The sequence below is a fragment of the Plectropomus leopardus genome, chromosome 13 (assembly GCF_008729295.1).
Source record: "Plectropomus leopardus isolate mb chromosome 13, YSFRI_Pleo_2.0, whole genome shotgun sequence".
In the NCBI taxonomy this organism is placed as follows: Eukaryota; Metazoa; Chordata; class Actinopteri; order Perciformes; family Serranidae; genus Plectropomus; species Plectropomus leopardus.
The window spans coordinates 32,312,638-32,338,313 of record NC_056475.1 but is presented as its reverse complement, the minus strand read 5'-3'; the positions used below and the strand labels follow the sequence as shown (position 1 = coordinate 32,338,313).

At 52.3% G+C, this 25,676-nt stretch overlaps 1 protein-coding gene across 1 annotated transcript in view; it reads left to right on the top strand.

Annotated features, from left to right (window-relative positions):
• The window catches only part of dscama (Down syndrome cell adhesion molecule a), a 150,254-nt gene that overhangs the window by 48,162 nt on the left and 76,416 nt on the right, over positions 1–25,676 (top strand).

The following is a 25,676-nucleotide window of genomic DNA, read 5'->3' as shown; positions in this document are numbered from 1 at the left end:
AACTGATTCATTTTCTGAAAACTTTTTATTTCATCCATGCAAATACAAGTTGGCATCTTAGAAAAGAATTAGAATGCTCAAAGTAAAAAATGTCAGATATAAAACTTTTTTTTTTTTTTTTACTTGGGTGTTTTTTTTTGCATGCATTACTTCTCTGTCCTCTTTTAACCCGTTTTTTATGAGATCATCACTCACAGGTGATTATGATTAGCTATTAAAAGCTTTATTCATATCTGCCTCTGCATGTGGTTAGTGCAGTGCTGTTAAGAAACCTGTCTCTCATTTTTAACTGTGAATAGATTCAAACCTGCAGATGTTTCAGGTTTAAAAAGGAAATCCATCACACACACAGACAATGACATATATTTTTCTATTTTTCTTTCATATATTTTTTGACTTTCTGCCTTAAAGCACCAAGAGAGCCCAGGTAAAACACAGATGATACTGATTAGACCCACACATGTATGAAGAGAACTGAATTCAGTGTTGGAGGTGGGATTCTGTTCATTCCTATTAAAAGTTGCTCAGTTGTGCATAAAGCCAAAAATATTAAACCGGGGACTACTGGGAGGTAGCAGGGAAGTCAAAATGTCAAATTTACACAAACTACCCACATTGTTATGATACTAAGCTGCTTGAAAATCAGCAAAGTGTTTAAATATATTTAGACATTTAAAAATGTTTGTCTGTTGTCCTCAGCATGCTTGAGCAGTCAGCATGCAGTGTGTCATGCATCAGTTAATGTGGCCAACATATGTTCTGGTTGACATTGTGGAGAAACCTCTGATGGGATTGGATTTGTTTTGCCATCTGATTGTTGGGGTTTTAGACATCCTTTGTGATTGCAGGGTGTATTCTCAGCCAAGTTGCCAGAAAAAACATAGCCATTATACATTTCTGCAAATCATAAATGTTACGTTTGTATGTTTCACATGTATCATATCAACGTTTCTAAAGTGATGTAGTATATGAGCTGACTTTGTCATCTCGAGGTGGAGGGAATGGTGGATGGTGGGACAACAACCAAGCAATACACCTGCCAAGATGCAGTTCACTGTTTGAGACCAGCAAACAACAAAACTGGTTGTATTTTAGTGACCCATTGCTAATTTTACACCATGGATAGTGCCACAAAGAACTTATTTATATTCCAAAGACATCACCGTGTTTCCTGCTGAGACAGTGCCACAAACAGCATTACTTTTTACTGAGACACTGAATCTTTTTCTAACCATAAGCAAGTGATTTTTGTGCCTAAACCTATCTACACCACAGTGTTGTTAAAATTTAAAGAAACATGAAGTTTCAGCATATCTGCTACATACAGTAGTTACATATCTGTTGTTTGCGGAAATGTCAACATTTTTTTTCTCGAGGATTGGGTTGGTCTTCTCTTGCCTTGATCTCTATAGCCCCTAAACCAAGATTACATTTCCACAATGTAATCCTGGTTGGGTGGCATGGGGGTCACCCTGCCACCCCTAGATGTCTTGACAGTGATACTGTTTGAAGGAAGTGGGGGTCTTGTGGTGATTCACTGGCAATTTGTTAATCTCTTCTTAGAAAGAGTGAGGCAAAAAGGAGACCGATAAATGGTTTGCTGTGTCTCAGCTGCTGCTGCTCTGGCTCACTGCCTCTTTAAGTCCAAGGTAGCCATTTTGTGTCTGACAGTCTGCTTTGCTAGAATAGTGCTGTTCTAACACTGAAACAATGAGCCGATGAATACATAACACAGTTCTTTTTTGGATTTTCAACCAAGGCTTTTGATCCAGTGGCTACACCAAAGCTGCTTAAAACAAGCAAATAATATTTTTTATCAAGCTGGAGGTGAGAGACCATGTCAGTAGACACACACACACACACACACACACACACACACACACACGCACACCCACACACACACACACACACACACACACACTCGTCTTTTGATGCAGGTGCTCTGCTCATCATCTACAATCAGTCTCCTGCAGCTAAAATAGTTCATTATGTTTGTGAAAATAGTGGTGCTGTAGAAGAGTGTGTGTGTGTGTGTGTGTGCAGGGCCTGAGCAAACAAATGTATGTGTGAGTGATTCAGAGAGGCCCCATAATGGCTGGCTTCCTTCAGCCTTGTTTGCTCTGTGTTTTGTGGCTTTGGCGTCTGGCAGATGGGCCATCAGGGATTATACCTACTGATAAAGAGGGGTGGAAGAGGGTAGAGGGTGGAGGAGTGGCTGGGGTTGAAGGTTTATTACAAGTTATGATGTGATCAAGCAGAAAACAAAACTCCAGGTCTCTCGCTTAACTCATAAGACTGAAAGTGTTGGAACTGACAGCTGATGAATTCTGCTTTATGAGTTAATTTGTGATCTACAGGCAGTTTACTGAAAAGTTTATAGCTTTGTAATGCCGATTGCTTCTTGTGAAACTGGCTGGATTTGCAGATAAATGATTACTAGTGTCATTAACTTTCAAATGGCACTACAAACAAAGCTCAACAGATCCAAAATTCCACAGCATGGATGCTCAGAAATAATTCAGAAATTACAATACATGAGAGAAAGTCTCAGAGCCTTATTTGTATTTGTTCAATTCAAAATTTTGGTCTGCTTTGTATTTGAATGCATCTACTGCACTGTTTTCTGTGTAGATGTGTGTGTACAGATATTTTAATTTCATATTTTTATCATGTATACTTTTAAGGATGCTTTTTTATATATTCAATATATATATATAAATATAAATATAAATATATATATATATATATATATATATATATATATATATATATATATATATATATATATATATATTGTGTACATATTTTAATAATGTTAGAGAAGCCACATTGCACATTACACACTGTGATTTTTAGCTTTAAACATTACATATAGTTTTTTATTGCTTTATCAGTACAATTAACGTGCCTAGTCATTAATATTTAGCTTTTGTGTTTTTTTTTTTTTTTTTTTTAGATGTGTATGTTGTATGTTTAGATTTCTCTTGTTGTGTTTGATTGTGAATGTAGCTGCCATATAAAGTACTTTCTGTAAGGATTAATAAAGTATATATATATATATATATCTGTCATAAGCTTTTTAGATAGTTCTACAACATCATGCATCCAGTGTTTCTTTTTCGTAGGGCTGGTCACTGAGGTTGTGACGGTGTGTCTTGCAGCTCGCAGACTCATTCTAGAGAGAGATGAACAATGACCAGCCCTTCCAGTGTGATTACACAGGGCATATGTCCAGACAGGATACCCTAATCCCATACCCCCCCTCCATGCTCATACACGCACTCTCCCCTCCCTCTCCACCCCTTAACATATGGAGATGGGAGGAATTAGCACAGTGGATGAAAATAAATGAGTTAAAGCGGCTAGCTGCTTAGATCCGACAGTATTTGTCCCTGGGTGAGCCTTCTGTGAGTTTCTTGGAAGTGGTGCACTTGTGGAGGGAAGCCTTCTCTCTTTTTTTATGCTCTCACTGTTCAGCAACAAAATAACAACAAAAAACACACATTTTGATGATTAATGAACATTTAAGTTTAATGGCATTGTTCATGTGCCCCTGATATTGAATTATGTCAGTGATTAAAGGTGGCATGCAAATGTGGTGTGCGTTGTTTTTATGAAGACATGACATCCGGGACCACACCTTCCACAAAGCCACTGCCTGACCCCAACGGGCGCCTTGTGTGACCCCACCAACACGCCTCACCCCAGATTCAGCCCAGATCTTGTTGAATAGGATTAAGCTGGCTACCTGCCATTCAGTGGCTTGGACAGGACTTCTTATCTCCTTTCTTCAGATGGCTGCCAGGAACAACATTATGCACAGCGACCTACATCAAACAATGCTGGGCTGGGCCTGCATCTTACAGTCAGCGGTGGATGAAGTTTACTTCTTTGTAACACACACCACCTTAAAAATGTTTTACTTCAAGTTCACAATACATTTGAAGACAAACAAGGTATCTTATACAACTTAAAGGTTTAAAAAATTCCAGTTGTTCCTTCCTTCCCATTCCTTGATTTGGCCATCTATCCCCTCCTCCCTTTCCTCACTATTTTGTTGTAAGCAACTAAAATGCTTAGGTTAAATAGTGGACTAAAAGTATACCTTTTATTCTGAAATTTAGTGGAATAAAAGTGAAAGTTGACAGACATATAAAAACCCAAGTCAAGTACAGATACTCCAAAAAAATACTTAAATTTTAACAGAGTAATAATACTTTGTGACATTACACCACTGCTTATGTACATAAATGGGATCTCTGCTACTAATACTAATACTAATACTAGCTAATACTATAAAGTAATTTTGTGTGTAAATTTCTGTGGGCAGACATTGTATAGCTTCTTGCGTTTGCAATCCCCCACTCCAAATGAAGTCCCTTCTTTATGCTGCCTTTGGATTTTTGCACAGAACTGCTTCAGTGTGTCATTTTAGACAGTATGCTGGCATCCCAGGAGCTAGAAAAAGCATGATGATGTGAGATACAACTGCATCCGCCTCGAGTGTGACATGTGACATATGACATACACGTAGGGAGTGGGAGCATGCACCATCAGTCATTTACCATCCCTGGCTGCTGATCTCATCCTCTGCTCGGAGGGTAAGGAACTCCTGGACCTCCTGGACCTCAAGTTTTTTCCAAGTTTGTGGATATTTACTGTTGCTGCTTTTCCTTTCTAAGTTAGCTGCTAACTGCTAACAGCTGCTTTTTAAATTTCCTGCAGTTGGTCGCACACAAAACACATCATCATTTTTTTAAATGTATTTATTTAAAAAGGAAACAGCATATTAATGAACATCAGTATAAAAAACAAATGTAAAAATGCTGGAGTTAGCAGGACTGCTATTTACATCTGTAGACCCTTGGCAGGTAACAGACAATTGAAATAAAGATCATCAAAATGTCAGCCCTCCTTTCCAGGACACCATCCTGTAGGCTGTCCCTTTTACACAGACACAGATTCAGTGCTGTTACTATGTCCACTGCCATCTTAAAGGCAATACAACTCTGTCCCAGCATTCTGTGATCATACCATTTGTACAGAATGGCGCGGGGGAAGAGCGGTGTAATATTCCCACCTGGAACAGTCAGTTTAAAAGGGGCTTTTATTTGTTTAGCAGGACGGGGCCTTGTTAGATACTAGAGAGAGCAGTGGAGTCCATGTCCCCCAGTGAACATGTGACAAGTCTTGAGCAACCTCCCATACTCTCCCTCGAAGCAGGGACACCAATTCAGCAGCATAAGAGGCTTTGTAGCCAAATCCCCAGTTGATCTTCATAAAGTTTGTGTCTTACAATTAAGTACAGATGGTTTGCAGCTGGTTGTAAGGCTAGTAAATAACTTGGGCCTCTATTTTCGCTGGGGATTTGGTGGAGTAATCCCTCTATCTGACAGTTTACCAGATTCAAATCAGTCCAGGCTTTGCTCTCCTTCCTCCACTTCTTCAACCTTTTTTTCTCTCCTCCTCTCCCCCTCATTCCATCAAAAGCTCCTTATCCCCATTTGAATATGCAATCATTTAGTGAGAGCGCACACAATTGTATCTAAGAACAGGACATGACACAAGAATCTCACTCAGTTTATCCTTTAAACCCCCTTTCTGAAAAGTCCACAGTCAGTAGGCTGACACGATGTTAGAAAAAGTCAAATTATTGTGCAAGTCCAACAAAAACTGGACTTTTAAAATACATGGAAACATGTTAGTCCAAGTTAAATTTCTCAAAGTCTGACCACTACACCGGGATAATGTGGTTGGGAATCGAATTACTCTTTCACATATACAGTACACCTCAGCCAGACCTGAACTGTCTGAGGTGTTCTGCACGTGCTCCATAGTCCCCGCGCCGGACTTTGACCCTGAAGTCAAACAGAAAAAATTCATAAAAGAAATCTGGGAAAACAAAAGAACAAGAAGGGAATAAAACAAAACAATAAGAAGGTAAAGAGTAAAGCACAGAGTATGTATAAAATGTACAGTGCTGAGAAGTCCATGTCGCCACTGCTCAATGTGCAGCCTGTTTGCCACTTGCTGACTTTGGTATGTGATGTAACAGATCAACAGGAAAAAGATCCAATAGCAACTAGCTAAAAGGGGACATATCTCCACCTGCCATGGAGGAGTCTGACATCTGTCATTAAATGGATTCTCCTCCGCTGTTTATATACTGGGACGAGGACAGCAGTCCAGTATAATGGCCTTATCGGACTATAACCATAGCTCCACTAAACTGTGCATGGAAACATACCGAGTGTATGTTGGAATGAGTGTTTATGGACATAAACTGAAAAAGTGTTGTTATAGCTCATATAATGCATGTCAATATACAGAAAGGACTCTGATCAGCAGATCTCTCTCCTGGGATTATTTTGGGGCCAAGAGGACGACAAATCCCAATGAGGACATAGTTACAGTACTTACATCCTACTACATCCAGAGAGAGCTGTGTATCTGGTTTGTAAAAAGCAAACGCTCCCTATGAAAAGATTGACCCTTCGGCTCCTTGTTTCCCAATCCGGCAGGGCAGCTGAAGTTTATGAGGCAGAGCAGGTCGTTCAAAAATCAGACAAGAAGCAGTTCGATTCCTGGCTACTCCACTCCACATTTGGATTTACTCTTAGGCATTATACTAAACCCTAAACTGCTTCCAATGGTTGTTCCATCAGTATGCGAGTGTGTGTGTGAATGACTAACTGAGTAGCAGGTGGCACCTTGTATGATTGCCTCAGACAGTAATGTGTGAATGAGTGAATTTTACTCATTGGATGGCTGGCAAGGCACTATACAAGTGCAAATAATCCATTCTGCCATTACTATTATTCAAATAATTATAATAAAATGCAAGGAAAAAAACATATTTATAATTATCATAATTACATATTTGAAATTGTGCTACAAAATAATTAGCGTTTTATGCACTTTTTCAAAAGTCAATTTTTTATTGTATTTATATTAACCTTCTTTTTTAAAATTAATTTTCAGGTAATTTTCTTGTACTTTTTACCAATTTCTTGCTAATTTTTTGGTCATTTCTTTTTCCATTGAGCATTGCCTTCTCCCCATGTTTTTGAAAGAAATCCAGCTAGCTCGCTCAGGTTTCAGAAAGTTAAATATGTATTGTCTTTATCTTTAAGTGGAAGGAGGTGGCACAGCCAAAACCTCATCTACATGAAACAGTAGCTAACTGTCTCAGTGGCACCTCGGGATATGAACAGATGGAAGTGTTTAGCAACCTTACCCACCTACCCCTCCCACGCAAAACACACACACACCAGGACCAACACACACCTTCTCCATCTCTTTTTTCCCACCTCTCCTCTACCCTATCTCTCCCTCCTGTGCTCCCCTTCCTCCCCCCGCCAAATTTTCAGTTAACCTGTCAGTTCTCATCGCCAAAAATTCAAAATGCCATACTCCTTGCTCTGACTTCTAACCATTCACCCCCGCTCTTCCCTGTCTCCTTCATGGTGACATGAAAGTCCCCCTTGAAACATGAGGATGTCTCTTCTCTGCTGTTAGATGCAGAACGTCTGGCTGAGATCACAGCGATTGCAGGCGTAGCTTGTCTTGTATAATAAAAGCAGTCACTTAGCGTTACATGACACAGTAGAAGCACGTTTACCACAACAGCAACCATGAGACTTTTGATGATCTACCTGGGTTAAACAACAAATAACTCATGATGTGCCATCCTCGCTGTAATACACTGTGTTTGAAAAGGAATAATGACTGATGTGTGCAACATCTAAAACAGAGCTCATGTGGTGAAGGGATGCATGTAAATGTGTCATTTCTCACTGAGATTGACTGATTGATTAAACAAGTGTACCAAAAAGCCATGTAGCCCAGCTTGTCCTGTGTTACAACATCAAATAGCAGTCTCTTCCGTGAGCCTTGGCAGTCCTGTCCAGTGAATTGCAGGCCATTTGCCCTTGCACAGAGGGCAGCTCCCAGCAGGCCTGGCCATAGTGACAGTTTGTTGTTGTTTATAAGGTCATCCCCACCATAGGGGGCAGCATATTCATTACACCCACCCCATGGCTCTGTTTGTCTCTGGCAGTCTGCTTCTCTGTGGGCTCCTGTCAGAAGGTCAGAGGGTATTTACTATTATTCTCCTCTTGTCTTCACAACAGGCCAGTAAAGTCATAACACCTCTGGAAAGAGTTAAAGGTTAATTGCCTCGTCTAAGCAAAAATGGCAAGTTGACATGACAGATGGAGCAAAATCTGTGACATTCAAATTATTCTGCATGCAAATGCAACCAGATTCAAACAGATTATTGACGTAAGAGCTGCAATGATTAGTTGTGTATGGTAAAATAGTTAAATATTTGTATATACAATATATATAAAATATATAATATATTATAATCATTGCAGCTCTTACGTCAATAATCTGTTTGAATCTGGTTGCATTTGCATGCAGAATAATTTGAATGTCACAGATTTTGCTCCATCTGTCATGTCAACTTGCCATTTTTGCTTAGACGAGGCAATTAACCTTTAACTCTTTCCAGAGGTGTTATGACTTTACTGGCCTGTTGTGAAGACAAGAGGAGAATAATAGTAAATACCCTCTGACCTTCTGACAGGAGCCCACAGAGAAGCAGACTGCCAGAGACAAACAGAGCCATGGGGTGGGTGTAATGAATATGCTGCCCCCTATGGTGGGGATGACCTTATAAACAACAACAAACTGTCACTATGGCCAGGCCTGCTGGGAGCTGCCCTCTGTGCAAGGGCAAATGGCCTGCAATTCACTGGACAGGACTGCCAAGGCTCACGGAAGAGACTGCTATTTGATGTTGTAACACAGGACAAGCTGGGCTACATGGCTTTTTGGTACACTTGTTTAATCAATCAGTCAATCTCAGTGAGAAATGACACATTTACATGCATCCCTTCACCACATGAGCTCTGTTTTAGATGTTGCACACATCAGTCATTATTCCTTTTCAAACACAGTGTATTACAGCGAGGATGGCACATCATGAGTTATTTGTTGTTTAACCCAGGTAGATCATCAAAAGTCTCATGGTTGCTGTTGTGGTAAACGTGCTTCTACTGTGTCATGTAACGCTAAGTGACTGCTTTTATTATACAAGACAAGCTACGCCTGCAATCGCTGTGATCTCAGCCAGACGTTCTGCATCTAACAGCAGAGAAGAGACATCCTCATGTTTCAAGGGGGACTTTCATGTCACCATGAAGGAGACAGGGAAGAGCGGGGGTGAATGGTTAGAAGTCAGAGCAAGGAGTATGGCATTTTGAATTTTTGGCGATGAGAACTGACAGGTTAACTGAAAATTTGGCGGGGGGAGGAAGGGGAGCACAGGAGGGAGAGATAGGGTAGAGGAGAGGTGGGAAAAAAGAGATGGAGAAGGTGTGTGTTGGTCCTGGTGTGTGTGTGTTTTGCGTGGGAGGGGTAGGTGGGTAAGGTTGCTAAACACTTCCATCTGTTCATATCCCGAGGTGCCACTGAGACAGTTAGCTACTGTTTCATGTAGATGAGGTTTTGGCTGTGCCACCTCCTTCCACTTAAAGATAAAGACAATACATATTTAACTTTCTGAAACCTGAGCGAGCTAGCTGGATTTCTTTCAAAAACATGGGGAGAAGGCAATGCTCAATGGAAAAAGAACTGACCAAAAAATTAGCAAGAAATTGGTAAAAAGTACAAGAAAATTACCTGAAAATTAATTTTAAAAAAGAAGGTTAATATAAATACAATAAAAAATTGACTTTTGAAAAAGTGCATAAAACGCTAATTATTTTGTAGCACAATTTCAAATATGTAATTATGATAATTATAAATATGTTTTTTTCCTTGCATTTTATTATAATTATTTGAATAATAGTAATGGCAGAATGGATTATTTGCACTTGTATAGTGCCTTGCCAGCCATCCAATGAGTAAAATTCACTCATTCACACATTACTGTCTGAGGCAATCATACAAGGTGCCACCTGCTACTCAGTTAGTCATTCACACACACACTCGCATACTGATGGAACAACCATTGGAAGCAGTTTAGGGTTTAGTATAATGCCTAAGAGTAAATCCAAATGTGGAGTGGAGTAGCCAGGAATCGAACTGCTTCTTGTCTGATTTTTGAACGACCTGCTCTGCCTCATAAACTTCAGCTGCCCTGCCGGATTGGGAAACAAGGAGCTGAAGGGTCAATCTTTTCATAGGGAGCGTTTGCTTTTTACAAACCAGATACACAGCTCTCTCTGGATGTAGTAGGATGTAAGTACTGTAACTATGTCCTCATTGGGATTTGTCGTCCTCTTGGCCCCAAAATAATCCCAGGAGAGAGATCTGCTGATCAGAGTCCTTTCTGTATATTGACATGCATTATATGAGCTATAACAACACTTTTTCAGTTTATGTCCATAAACACTCATTCCAACATACACTCGGTATGTTTCCATGCACAGTTTAGTGGAGCTATGGTTATAGTCCGATAAGGCCATTATATTGGACTGCTGTCCTCGTCCCAGTATATAAACAGCGGAGGAGAATCCATTTAATGACAGATGTCAGACTCCTCCATGGCAGGTGGAGATATGTCCCCTTTTAGCTAGTTGCTATTGGATCTTTTTCCTGTTGATCTGTTACATCACATACCAAAGTCAGCAAGTGGCAAACAGGCTGCACATTGAGCAGTGGCGACATGGACTTCTCAGCACTGTACATTTTATACATACTCTGTGCTTTACTCTTTACCTTCTTATTGTTTTGTTTTATTCTCTTCTTGTTCTTTTGTTTTCCCAGATTTCTTTTATGAATTTTTTCTGTTTGACTTCAGGGTCAAAGTCCGGCGCGGGGACTATGGAGCACGTGCAGAACACCTCAGACAGTTCAGGTCTGGCTGAGGTGTACTGTATATGTGAAAGAGTAATTCGATTCCCAACCACATTATCCCGGTGTAGTGGTCAGACTTTGAGAAATTTAACTTGGACTAACATGTTTCCATGTATTTTAAAAGTCCAGTTTTTGTTGGACTTGCACAATAATTTGACTTTTTCTAACATCGTGTCAGCCTACTGACTGTGGACTTTTCAGAAAGGGGGTTTAAAGGATAAACTGAGTGAGATTCTTGTGTCATGTCCTGTTCTTAGATACAATTGTGTGCGCTCTCACTAAATGATTGCATATTCAAATGGGGATAAGGAGCTTTTGATGGAATGAGGGGGAGAGAGGAGGAGAGAAAAAAAGGTTGAAGAAGTGGAGGAAGGAGAGCAAAGCCTGGACTGATTTGAATCTGGTAAACTGTCAGATAGAGGGATTACTCCACCAAATCCCCAGCGAAAATAGAGGCCCAAGTTATTTACTAGCCTTACAACCAGCTGCAAACCATCTGTACTTAATTGTAAGACACAAACTTTATGAAGATCAACTGGGGATTTGGCTACAAAGCCTCTTATGCTGCTGAATTGGTGTCCCTGCTTCGAGGGAGAGTATGGGAGGTTGCTCAAGACTTGTCACATGTTCACTGGGGGACATGGACTCCACTGCTCTCTCTAGTATCTAACAAGGCCCCGTCCTGCTAAACAAATAAAAGCCCCTTTTAAACTGACTGTTCCAGGTGGGAATATTACACCGCTCTTCCCCCGCGCCATTCTGTACAAATGGTATGATCACAGAATGCTGGGACAGAGTTGTATTGCCTTTAAGATGGCAGTGGACATAGTAACAGCACTGAATCTGTGTCTGTGTAAAAGGGACAGCCTACAGGATGGTGTCCTGGAAAGGAGGGCTGACATTTTGATGATCTTTATTTCAATTGTCTGTTACCTGCCAAGGGTCTACAGATGTAAATAGCAGTCCTGCTAACTCCAGCATTTTTACATTTGTTTTTTATACTGATGTTCATTAATATGCTGTTTCCTTTTTAAATAAATACATTTAAAAAAATGATGATGTGTTTTGTGTGCGACCAACTGCAGGAAATTTAAAAAGCAGCTGTTAGCAGTTAGCAGCTAACTTAGAAAGGAAAAGCAGCAACAGTAAATATCCACAAACTTGGAAAAAACTTGAGGTCCAGGAGGTCCAGGAGTTCCTTACCCTCCGAGCAGAGGATGAGATCAGCAGCCAGGGATGGTAAATGACTGATGGTGCATGCTCCCACTCCCTACGTGTATGTCATATGTCACATGTCACATGTCACACTCGAGGCGGATGCAGTTGTATCTCACATCATCATGCTTTTTCTAGCTCCTGGGATGCCAGCATACTGTCTAAAATGACACACTGAAGCAGTTCTGTGCAAAAATCCAAAGGCAGCATAAAGAAGGGACTTCATTTGGAGTGGGGGATTGCAAACGCAAGAAGCTATACAATGTCTGCCCACAGAAATTTACACACAAAATTACTTTATAGTATTAGCTAGTATTAGTATTAGTATTAGTAGCAGAGATCCCATTTATGTACATAAGCAGTGGTGTAATGTCACAAAGTATTATTACTCTGTTAAAATTTAAGTATTTTTTTGGAGTATCTGTACTTGACTTGGGTTTTTATATGTCTGTCAACTTTCACTTTTATTCCACTAAATTTCAGAATAAAAGGTATACTTTTAGTCCACTATTTAACCTAAGCATTTTAGTTGCTTACAACAAAATAGTGAGGAAAGGGAGGAGGGGATAGATGGCCAAATCAAGGAATGGGAAGGAAGGAACAACTGGAATTTTTTAACCTTTAAGTTGTATAAGATACCTTGTTTGTCTTCAAATGTATTGTGAACTTGAAGTAAAACATTTTTAAGGTGGTGTGTGTTACAAAGAAGTAAACTTCATCCACCGCTGACTGTAAGATGCAGGCCCAGCCCAGCATTGTTTGATGTAGGTCGCTGTGCATAATGTTGTTCCTGGCAGCCATCTGAAGAAAGGAGATAAGAAGTCCTGTCCAAGCCACTGAATGGCAGGTAGCCAGCTTAATCCTATTCAACAAGATCTGGGCTGAATCTGGGGTGAGGCGTGTTGGTGGGGTCACACAAGGCGCCCGTTGGGGTCAGGCAGTGGCTTTGTGGAAGGTGTGGTCCCGGATGTCATGTCTTCATAAAAACAACGCACACCACATTTGCATGCCACCTTTAATCACTGACATAATTCAATATCAGGGGCACATGAACAATGCCATTAAACTTAAATGTTCATTAATCATCAAAATGTGTGTTTTTTGTTGTTATTTTGTTGCTGAACAGTGAGAGCATAAAAAAAGAGAGAAGGCTTCCCTCCACAAGTGCACCACTTCCAAGAAACTCACAGAAGGCTCACCCAGGGACAAATACTGTCGGATCTAAGCAGCTAGCCGCTTTAACTCATTTATTTTCATCCACTGTGCTAATTCCTCCCATCTCCATATGTTAAGGGGTGGAGAGGGAGGGGAGAGTGCGTGTATGAGCATGGAGGGGGGTTATGGGATTAGGGTATCCTGTCTGGACATATGCCCTGTGTAATCACACTGGAAGGGCTGGTCATTGTTCATCTCTCTCTAGAATGAGTCTGCGAGCTGCAAGACACACCGTCACAACCTCAGTGACCAGCCCTACGAAAAAGAAACACTGGATGCATGATGTTGTAGAACTATCTAAAAAGCTTATGACAGATATATATATATATATATACTTTATTAATCCTTACAGAAAGTACTTTATATGGCAGCTACATTCACAATCAAACACAACAAGAGAAATCTAAACATACAACATACACATCTAAAAAAAAAAAAAAAAAAAACACAAAAGCTAAATATTAATGACTAGGCACGTTAATTGTACTGATAAAGCAATAAAAAACTATATGTAATGTTTAAAGCTAAAAATCACAGTGTGTAATGTGCAATGTGGCTTCTCTAACATTATTAAAATATGTACACAATATATATATATATATATATATATATATATATATATATATATATATATATATATATATATATATTTATATTTATATTTATATATATATATTGAATATATAAAAAAGCATCCTTAAAAGTATACATGATAAAAATATGAAATTAAAATATCTGTACACACACATCTACACAGAAAACAGTGCAGTAGATGCATTCAAATACAAAGCAGACCAAAATTTTGAATTGAACAAATACAAATAAGGCTCTGAGACTTTCTCTCATGTATTGTAATTTCTGAATTATTTCTGAGCATCCATGCTGTGGAATTTTGGATCTGTTGAGCTTTGTTTGTAGTGCCATTTGAAAGTTAATGACACTAGTAATCATTTACTGCAAATCCAGCCAGTTTCACAAGAAGCAATCGGCATTACAAAGCTATAAACTTTTCAGTAAACTGCCTGTAGATCACAAATTAACTCATAAAGCAGAATTCATCAGCTGTCAGTTCCAACACTTTCAGTCTTATGAGTTAAGCGAGAGACCTGGAGTTTTGTTTTCTGCTTGATCACATCATAACTTGTAATAAACCTTCAACCCCAGCCACTCCTCCACCCTCTACCCTCTTCCACCCCTCTTTATCAGTAGGTATAATCCCTGATGGCCCATCTGCCAGACGCCAAAGCCACAAAACACAGAGCAAACAAGACTGAAGGAAGCCAGCCATTATGGGGCCTCTCTGAATCACTCACACATACATTTGTTTGCTCAGGCCCTGCACACACACACACACACACACTCTTCTACAGCACCACTATTTTCACAAACATAATGAACTATTTTAGCTGCAGGAGACTGATTGTAGATGATGAGCAGAGCACCTGCATCAAAAGACGAGTGTGTGTGTGTGTGTGAGTGTGTGTGGGTGTGCGTGTGTGTGTGTGTGTGTGTGTGTGTGTGTGTCTACTGACATGGTCTCTCACCTCCAGCTTGATAAAAAATATTATTTGCTTGTTTTAAGCAGCTTTGGTGTAGCCAACTGGATCAAAAGCCTTGGTTGAAAATCCAAAAAAGAACTGTGTTATGTATTCATCGGCTCATTGTTTCAGTGTTAGAACAGCACTATTCTAGCAAAGCAGACTGTCAGACACAAAATGGCTACCTTGGACTTAAAGAGGCAGTGAGCCAGAGCAGCAGCAGCTGAGACACAGCAAACCATTTATCGGTCTCCTTTTTGCCTCACTCTTTCTAAGAAGAGATTAACAAATTGCCAGTGAATCACCACAAGACCCCCACTTCCTTCAAACAGTATCACTGTCAAGACATCTAGGGGTGGCAGGGTGACCCCCATGCCACCCAACCAGGATTACATTGTGGAAATGTAATCTTGGTTTAGGGGCTATAGAGATCAAGGCAAGAGAAGACCAACCCAATCCTCGAGAAAAAAATGTTGACATTTCCGCAAACAACAGATATGTAACTACTGTATGTAGCAGATATGCTGAAACTTCATGTTTCTTTAAATTTTAACAACACTGTGGTGTAGATAGGTTTAGGCACAAAAATCACTTGCTTATGGTTAGAAAAAGATTCAGTGTCTCAGTAAAAAGTAATGCTGTTTGTGGCACTGTCTCAGCAGGAAACACGGTGATGTCTTTGGAATATAAATAAGTTCTTTGTGGCACTATCCATGGTGTAAAATTAGCAATGGGTCACTAAAATACAACCAGTTTTGTTGTTTGCTGGTCTCAAACAGTGAACTGCATCTTGGCAGGTGTATTGCTTGGTTGTCCCACCATCCACCATTCCCTCCACCTCGAGATGACAAAGTCAGCTCATATACTACATCACTTTAGAAACGTTGATATGATACATGTGAAACATACAAACGTAACATTTATGATTTGCAGAAATGTATAATGGCTATGTTTTTTCTGGCAACTTGGCTGAGAATACACCCTGCAATCACAAAGGATGTCTAAAACCCCAACAATCAGATGGCAAAACAAATCCAATCCCATCAGAGGTTTCTCCACAATGTCAACCAGAACATATGTTGGCCACATTAACTGATGCATGACACACTGCATGCTGACTGCTCAAGCATGCTGAGGACAACAGACAAACATTTTTAAATGTCTAAATATATTTAAACACTTTGCTGATTTTCAAGCAGCTTAGTATCATAACAATGTGGGTAGTTTGTGTAAATTTGACATTTTGACTGTGCCTGCTACCTCCCAGTAGTCCCCGGTTTAATATTTTTGGCTTTATGCACAACTGAGCAACTTTTAATAGGAATGAACAGAATCCCACCTCCAACACTGAATTCAGTTCTCTTCATACATGTGTGGGTCTAATCAGTATCATCTGTGTTTTACCTGGGCTCTCTTGGTGCTTTAAGGCAGAAAGTCAAAAAATATATGAAAGAAAAATAGAAAAATATATGTCATTGTCTGTGTGTGTGATGGATTTCCTTTTTAAACCTGAAACATCTGCAGGTTTGAATCTATTCACAGTTAAAAATGAGAGACAGGTTTCTTAACAGCACTGCACTAACCACATGCAGAGGCAGATATGAATAAAGCTTTTAATAGCTAATCATAATCACCTGTGAGTGATGATCTCATAAAACGGGTTAAAAGAGGACAGAGAAGTAATGCATGCAAAAAACACCCAAAGTAAAAAAAAAAAAAAAGTTTTATATCTGACATTTCTTTACTTTGAGCATTCTAATTCTTTTCTAAGATGCCAACTTGTATTTGCATGGATGAAATAAAAAGTTTTCAGAAAATGAATCAGTTTTAAAAAGTCCTCACTAATGTGTTTTTGCTCAAGACTCAATGAGGTGAAATAATATTATAATAGATGAGAAAATTCAGGGGCCCTCTTGTTTCCTTTAGACAGAAAATTCACACACTACAAGTTCTATTGTTTAAGTGGTCACAACATCTGAAGTTAGAAAAAATATCTACGTTTTGAGAGTGAACAGTGTGGTGCTACTGTAGTTAAAATCAGAAATTTCATTTCTCAGGCGGAGGGGAGTTAGAGTAAGCGATGTCATCAACAATGTTACTCACTGTAGGCAGCACAAAACACACCCATTTACACAATACACACCCAGAAAACAGCATTAAACAAACTGTGATTATACAAAAGCTTTAAAATACATCATGAAACTAATTGATAGTTGATTAGTTTAATGTGGGTTTAAGAGACATTGAAGAGACTGTCCTGTGGTTTATATTGTGTAAAAAAAAAAGCCAAAAAAACTAGTACTAATATCATAAAAAGTCTATATGGTAGGAAAAAAAAAATCATTGCTGGAATGTCCTTTACTAGCTGAACTAGCTTTTATATAGTTTCTTTAGCTGAAAGTATGCAGAAGTAGTTTGATACAAAAAAGGTGCAAGAATGAAGGTCAAATAATATGTATTGGATTAAAGATTTGGAAAACAAAACAGAATTAGAATTTTATTGGAGAGACTGGAACATTTCATTGGCCTAAAAGGAACAGCACTAAGCTTGTTTAAATCCTATTTATCAAATTGTCTCAGTTTATACATATTAATGATCAATCCTCAGTGCATATTAAAATATGTTGTGGAGTTCCACAGGGTTCTGTGCCTGTACCAATTCTATATATGTACTTTATACATGCTTCCCTAAGGCAACATTATTAGAAATCACTCCATAAACTTCCACTGTTATGAAGATGATATGCAAAAATATCTGTTGATCAAACCAGAAGAAACTGATAAGTTATAGAAACTATAAGCTTGTCTTTAGGACATAAAAACCTAAATGAGCTGCAGCTTTAGACAACAACTGCCCGAAACACCTCAGAAACTCTATCTAAAGGTATAGTTTCTCTAGATGGCATTGTCCTGGCCTCCAGAGAAACCGTAAGGAACTACAGAGTTATATTTGATCAAGATTTGTCTTTTGCTACTCAAATAAAACAAACCTCAGGAACTGCATACTTTCACTTGTGTAATATTGCAAAAAATCTAAGCATATCCTGTCTTTAAAAGATGCTAAAAAAATTATTATTACTCCAACTGGTCCAGAATGCTTCAGCATGTGTACTAACTGAAACTAAGAATAAATATATTTCCTGTTTTAGCTTTTTTGCACTGTAAAATACAGAACTGAATTTAAAATCCTTCTCCTTACTTACAAAGCTCTGAATGGTCAGGCTCCGTCATATCTTTCAGACCTCTGTGCTGAGAGAATGCAGGGTTACTTGTGGTTCCTAAACTCTCCAAAAGTAGGATGGGAGCCAGAACCTTCAGCTATCACACTCCTCTATTGTGGAACCATCTTCCACTTTTGTTCAGGGAGGCAGACACCATCTCCACATTTAAGAGTAGACTTAAAACTTTCCTCTTTAATGAAGCTTAGAGTTAGGGCTGGCTCAGGCTTGCCTTGGACCAGCCCCTAGTTAGGCTGACAAAGGTGTTGGCTGCTGGGGGACTTCTGTGATTCACTGAGCTCCTCTCTCCTTTTCTCATTCTCCATCTACAAATATCATCATCATTACTGCATGTCACTAACTCGGCTTCTTCTCTAGAGCTTTTGTACTACCTTGTCTCTTAGATATCTTGGATCGAGGCTACACCTGGATTGTGGTCATAGTTGTGTTGATGCGCTGGTCTTGCCTGATGCCTACTACCACTGTTATTATCATTAGTCATACCTCTACTATTATTATACATATAGGACTGTTATTGTCACATACATAAACTCTAACCGTGCGTACCCACCAAACGCGATAAAAATTATTTCATCGCGCCTCAAATGAAATCGCGTCGCTCCGGACGCTCCAGTTTTGACGCTCGTACCAAAACCCCAAAATGGGACTCGACGCGCGGCGTGATTTCGTCGCGCGTCGAGCCCGCCCAAACAACAACATTTCTTCCGCCATTTCATTCTCTCGTTGACGATCGCTGCACCGCACCTGCTCTGGAGAAGTTCCCAGCGTCGTCTGCGGGCTAGGCGCCGACGTCGGTTCTGGGTGCATGCTACCCTACGGAGGCGGCGTGAGCTCGGCGAGTTCCACCGTCTCCTGCAACAAGGGACAGGAACTGTCGTACAGCTCTGGGTGAGCGGTGACGGCGACGATAAGCTGCTCCTCCATTGTTTCTGGCGGTTTGATTAGATTTTGCGAGGGAACACCAGGACGTCCATACGTCAGCACGAGATGCTAGATGACGACACAGCGACGTAGGCCTGTACTGCGCTTTCACTAATCTTCATGACAGCTCACAGCATCGACGTAAACAGCACGCTCAATGACTTAGCACTTCGAGATATCAACTTCTCGCCCATGACCTGCTCTGAGTCTGATGCAGACTCCGCTAGCAACAATCGCGTCTCATACGCTGTGCGCCCCGACACAACACTGGATTCACTTGTCGTATAGTACGCTCAGTATACACTCAGCGACTTCTTCGCTGTGCGTAGCATAGCGGAGGAACTCTGATATAGCTCCTCTACTGCTAATTCTGGAGGCCCTGCTCATGAACATCTTTTTCACATCTGCTGTCTCAATTGCTATTGGGTACGTACCCCACCGTACTTGCGGATCCGGCAAGATGACCATACGGTCCAGCAGGGGCCGCGTGATGCTCGTGCTGACGAGCTCTCTCTCTCTATATCTGAGCCACTAACCCCCAAGACACGCAGCAGGGGAACTTCGCGAGTGGAGCGTACAATCTCTCAGCCTCGCAGAGAGACGATACTGCAACGCTAGACTCATACAATATAGGGCTCTCGGAGTGCATAAGTCTCGAGTAGCTCCGACGTGAAACTCTTGGCTTCACATAACACAAGAGACACGTGCACGCTACACCTGAAAAAACTCGTGGTTACCGGTATCTCAATGATCCATGTCCTGACACCATGGGCGTCATATGAGTAGAAATTCTAGGCACCTGCCGAGTCGCTGAGGATCATAGCTCATCAGCTTACAACGAAAGAAGAGATCGAGTGTGAGAAACAAGAGAGTCAGATCTCCGCACCACAGTCTGAATCAGATATTATCTTCACAGACCAACCTACAGCAGGTGACGAGCGTAATGAGACGTCCAATGGGGGAAGTGGGAGGATAGAGCGTTCTAGGCATCTCTACACCAGACACAAAGGCACAGAGACCTTTGCACACTACCACACTCGAGTCGATTAGAGCACTCACAGTACTACTGACTCTAGGCGCACTATGTATGTCTTCGTATTGTGTACATTACAAGGCTAGGACAGAACACTAGCTGAGAGCGTGTTTGGCGTATCACATAGAATCTCGCGAAGACATGACAACCTGATACAACCCTAATAGGAGCACTATTGGCTCATTTGCAATCTCGTTCAGGGCACGTTACCGACAACGACTAGACGAGATTATTTATTGGAGACGTTGAGCTAGCAGAATATATAATACACATTGACTAAAGGGACATTCGTGACAGTTACGATCAGCAAGAATATTCGGAAGCCTGTCTGATGTTATTGGAGAAGGGCGAGAGGTTAAAGCGAGATGTCGACACGGTGAAGCAAAGGTTCAGAACGGCGAGATCCAGAGATTTATCGCGGACATAGTAACAGAGTGAGTGTCGACGATTTTACAGGTACATCAGGGTGCACAGCCAAATAGAGCATCAGCGTGCCACCTAGTGGGGGGGGGGGGGGGGGGGGGGGGGGGGGGGGGGGGGGGGGGGGGGGGGGTGGGGGTCGGGGGGGGGGGGGGGGGGGGGGGGGGGGGGGGGGGGGGGGGGGGGGGGGGGGGGGGGGGGGGGGGGGGGGGGGGGGGGGGGGGGGGGGGGGGGGGGGGGGGGGGGGGGGGGGGGGGGGGGGGGGGGGGGGGGGGGGGGGGGGGGGGGGGGGGGGGGGGGGGGGGGGGGGGGGGGGGGGGGGGGGGGGGGGGGGGGGGGGGGGGGGGGGGGGGGGGGGGGGGGGGGGGGGGGGGGGGGGGGGGGGGGGGGGGGGGGGGGGGGGGGGGGGGGGGGGGGGGGGGGGGGGGGGGGGGGGGGGGGGGGGGGGGGGGGGGGGGGGGGGGGGGGGGGGGGGGGGGGGGGGGGGGGGGGGGGGGGGGGGGGGGGGGGGGGGGGGGGGGGGGGGGGGGGGGGGGGGGGGGGGGGGGGGGGGGGGGGGGGGGGGGGGGGGGGGGGGGGGGGGGGGGGGGGGGGGGGGGGGGGGGGGGGGGGGGGGGGGGGGGGGGGGGGGGGGGGGGGGGGGGGGGGGGGGGGGGGGGGGGGGGGGGGGGGGGGGGGGGGGGGGGGGGGGGGGGGGGGGGGGGGGGGGGGGGGGGGGGGGGGGGGGGGGGGGGGGGGGGGGGGGGGGGGGGGGGGGGGGGGGGGGGGGGGGGGGGGGGGGGGGGGGGGGGGGGGGGGGGGGGGGGGGGGGGGGGGGGGGGGGGGGGGGGGGGGGGGGGGGGGGGGGGGGGGGGGGGGGGGGGGGGGGGGGGGGGGGGGGGGGGGGGGGGGGGGGGGGGGGGGGGGGGGGGGGGGGGGGGGGGGGGGGGGGGGGGGGGGGGGGGGGGGGGGGGGGGGGGGGGGGGGGGGGGGGGGGGGGGGGGGGGGGGGGGGGGGGGGGGGGGGGGGGGGGGGGGGGGGGGGGGGGGGGGGGGGGGGGGGGGGGGGGGGGGGGGGGGGGGGGGGGGGGGGGGGGGGGGGGGGGGGGGGGGGGGGGGGGGGGGGGGGGGGGGGGGGGGGGGGGGGGGGGGGGGGGGGGGGGGGGGGGGGGGGGGGGGGGGGGGGGGGGGGGGGGGGGGGGGGGGGGGGGGGGGGGGGGGGGGGGGGGGGGGGGGGGGGGGGGGGGGGGGGGGGGGGGGGGGGGGGGGGGGGGGGGGGGGGGGGGGGGGGGGGGGGGGGGGGGGGGGGGGGGGGGGGGGGGGGGGGGGGGGGGGGGGGGGGGGGGGGGGGGGGGGGGGGGGGGGGGGGGGGGGGGGGGGGGGGGGGGGGGGGGGGGGGGGGGGGGGGGGGGGGGGGGGGGGGGGGGGGGGGGGGGGGGGGGGGGGGGGGGGGGGGGGGGGGGGGGGGGGGGGGGGGGGGGGGGGGGGGGGGGGGGGGGGGGGGGGGGGGGGGGGGGGGGGGGGGGGGGGGGGGGGGGGGGGGGGGGGGGGGGGGGGGGGGGGGGGGGGGGGGGGGGGGGGGGGGGGGGGGGGGGGGGGGGGGGGGGGGGGGGGGGGGGGGGGGGGGGGGGGGGGGGGGGGGGGGGGGGGGGGGGGGGGGGGGGGGGGGGGGGGGGGGGGGGGGGGGGGGGGGGGGGGGGGGGGGGGGGGGGGGGGGGGGGGGGGGGGGGGGGGGGGGGGGGGGGGGGGGGGGGGGGGGGGGGGGGGGGGGGGGGGGGGGGGGGGGGGGGGGGGGGGGGGGGGGGGGGGGGGGGGGGGGGGGGGGGGGGGGGGGGGGGGGGGGGGGGGGGGGGGGGGGGGGGGGGGGGGGGGGGGGGGGGGGGGGGGGGGGGGGGGGGGGGGGGGGGGGGGGGGGGGGGGGGGGGGGGGGGGGGGGGGGGGGGGGGGGGGGGGGGGGGGGGGGGGGGGGGGGGGGGGGGGGGGGGGGGGGGGGGGGGGGGGGGGGGGGGGGGGGGGGGGGGGGGGGGGGGGGGGGGGGGGGGGGGGGGGGGGGGGGGGGGGGGGGGGGGGGGGGGGGGGGGGGGGGGGGGGGGGGGGGGGGGGGGGGGGGGGGGGGGGGGGGGGGGGGGGGGGGGGGGGGGGGGGGGGGGGGGGGGGGGGGGGGGGGGGGGGGGGGGGGGGGGGGGGGGGGGGGGGGGGGGGGGGGGGGGGGGGGGGGGGGGGGGGGGGGGGGGGGGGGGGGGGGGGGGGGGGGGGGGGGGGGGGGGGGGGGGGGGGGGGGGGGGGGGGGGGGGGGGGGGGGGGGGGGGGGGGGGGGGGGGGGGGGGGGGGGGGGGGGGGGGGGGGGGGGGGGGGGGGGGGGGGGGGGGGGGGGGGGGGGGGGGGGGGGGGGGGGGGGGGGGGGGGGGGGGGGGGGGGGGGGGGGGGGGGGGGGGGGGGGGGGGGGGGGGGGGGGGGGGGGGGGGGGGGGGGGGGGGGGGGGGGGGGGGGGGGGGGGGGGGGGGGGGGGGGGGGGGGGGGGGGGGGGGGGGGGGGGGGGGGGGGGGGGGGGGGGGGGGGGGGGGGGGGGGGGGGGGGGGGGGGGGGGGGGGGGGGGGGGGGGGGGGGGGGGGGGGGGGGGGGGGGGGGGGGGGGGGGGGGGGGGGGGGGGGGGGGGGGGGGGGGGGGGGGGGGGGGGGGGGGGGGGGGGGGGGGGGGGGGGGGGGGGGGGGGGGGGGGGGGGGGGGGGGGGGGGGGGGGGGGGGGGGGGGGGGGGGGGGGGGGGGGGGGGGGGGGGGGGGGGGGGGGGGGGGGGGGGGGGGGGGGGGGGGGGGGGGGGGGGGGGGGGGGGGGGGGGGGGGGGGGGGGGGGGGGGGGGGGGGGGGGGGGGGGGGGGGGGGGGGGGGGGGGGGGGGGGGGGGGGGGGGGGGGGGGGGGGGGGGGGGGGGGGGGGGGGGGGGGGGGGGGGGGGGGGGGGGGGGGGGGGGGGGGGGGGGGGGGGGGGGGGGGGGGGGGGGGGGGGGGGGGGGGGGGGGGGGGGGGGGGGGGGGGGGGGGGGGGGGGGGGGGGGGGGGGGGGGGGGGGGGGGGGGGGGGGGGGGGGGGGGGGGGGGGGGGGGGGGGGGGGGGGGGGGGGGGGGGGGGGGGGGGGGGGGGGGGGGGGGGGGGGGGGGGGGGGGGGGGGGGGGGGGGGGGGGGGGGGGGGGGGGGGGGGGGGGGGGGGGGGGGGGGGGGGGGGGGGGGGGGGGGGGGGGGGGGGGGGGGGGGGGGGGGGGGGGGGGGGGGGGGGGGGGGGGGGGGGGGGGGGGGGGGGGGGGGGGGGGGGGGGGGGGGGGGGGGGGGGGGGGGGGGGGGGGGGGGGGGGGGGGGGGGGGGGGGGGGGGGGGGGGGGGGGGGGGGGGGGGGGGGGGGGGGGGGGGGGGGGGGGGGGGGGGGGGGGGGGGGGGGGGGGGGGGGGGGGGGGGGGGGGGGGGGGGGGGGGGGGGGGGGGGGGGGGGGGGGGGGGGGGGGGGGGGGGGGGGGGGGGGGGGGGGGGGGGGGGGGGGGGGGGGGGGGGGGGGGGGGGGGGGGGGGGGGGGGGGGGGGGGGGGGGGGGGGGGGGGGGGGGGGGGGGGGGGGGGGGGGGGGGGGGGGGGGGGGGGGGGGGGGGGGGGGGGGGGGGGGGGGGGGGGGGGGGGGGGGGGGGGGGGGGGGGGGGGGGGGGGGGGGGGGGGGGGGGGGGGGGGGGGGGGGGGGGGGGGGGGGGGGGGGGGGGGGGGGGGGGGGGGGGGGGGGGGGGGGGGGGGGGGGGGGGGGGGGGGGGGGGGGGGGGGGGGGGGGGGGGGGGGGGGGGGGGGGGGGGGGGGGGGGGGGGGGGGGGGGGGGGGGGGGGGGGGGGGGGGGGGGGGGGGGGGGGGGGGGGGGGGGGGGGGGGGGGGGGGGGGGGGGGGGGGGGGGGGGGGGGGGGGGGGGGGGGGGGGGGGGGGGGGGGGGGGGGGGGGGGGGGGGGGGGGGGGGGGGGGGGGGGGGGGGGGGGGGGGGGGGGGGGGGGGGGGGGGGGGGGGGGGGGGGGGGGGGGGGGGGGGGGGGGGGGGGGGGGGGGGGGGGGGGGGGGGGGGGGGGGGGGGGGGGGGGGGGGGGGGGGGGGGGGGGGGGGGGGGGGGGGGGGGGGGGGGGGGGGGGGGGGGGGGGGGGGGGGGGGGGGGGGGGGGGGGGGGGGGGGGGGGGGGGGGGGGGGGGGGGGGGGGGGGGGGGGGGGGGGGGGGGGGGGGGGGGGGGGGGGGGGGGGGGGGGGGGGGGGGGGGGGGGGGGGGGGGGGGGGGGGGGGGGGGGGGGGGGGGGGGGGGGGGGGGGGGGGGGGGGGGGGGGGGGGGGGGGGGGGGGGGGGGGGGGGGGGGGGGGGGGGGGGGGGGGGGGGGGGGGGGGGGGGGGGGGGGGGGGGGGGGGGGGGGGGGGGGGGGGGGGGGGGGGGGGGGGGGGGGGGGGGGGGGGGGGGGGGGGGGGGGGGGGGGGGGGGGGGGGGGGGGGGGGGGGGGGGGGGGGGGGGGGGGGGGGGGGGGGGGGGGGGGGGGGGGGGGGGGGGGGGGGGGGGGGGGGGGGGGGGGGGGGGGGGGGGGGGGGGGGGGGGGGGGGGGGGGGGGGGGGGGGGGGGGGGGGGGGGGGGGGGGGGGGGGGGGGGGGGGGGGGGGGGGGGGGGGGGGGGGGGGGGGGGGGGGGGGGGGGGGGGGGGGGGGGGGGGGGGGGGGGGGGGGGGGGGGGGGGGGGGGGGGGGGGGGGGGGGGGGGGGGGGGGGGGGGGGGGGGGGGGGGGGGGGGGGGGGGGGGGGGGGGGGGGGGGGGGGGGGGGGGGGGGGGGGGGGGGGGGGGGGGGGGGGGGGGGGGGGGGGGGGGGGGGGGGGGGGGGGGGGGGGGGGGGGGTGGGGGGGGGGGGGGGGGGGGGGGGGGGGGGGGGGGGGGGGGGGGGGGGGGGGGGGGGGGGGGGGGGGGGGGGGGGGGGGGGGGGGGGGGGGGGGGGGGGGGGGGGGGGGGGGGGGGGGGGGGGGGGGGGGGGGGGGGGGGGGGGGGGGGGGGGGGGGGGGGGGGGGGGGGGGGGGGGGGGGGGGGGGGGGGGGGGGGGGGGGGGGGGGGGGGGGGGGGGGGGGGGGGGGGGGGGGGGGGGGGGGGGGGGGGGGGGGGGGGGGGGGGGGGGGGGGGGGGGGGGGGGGGGGGGGGGGGGGGGGGGGGGGGGGGGGGGGGGGGGGGGGGGGGGGGGGGGGGGGGGGGGGGGGGGGGGGGGGGGGGGGGGGGGGGGGGGGG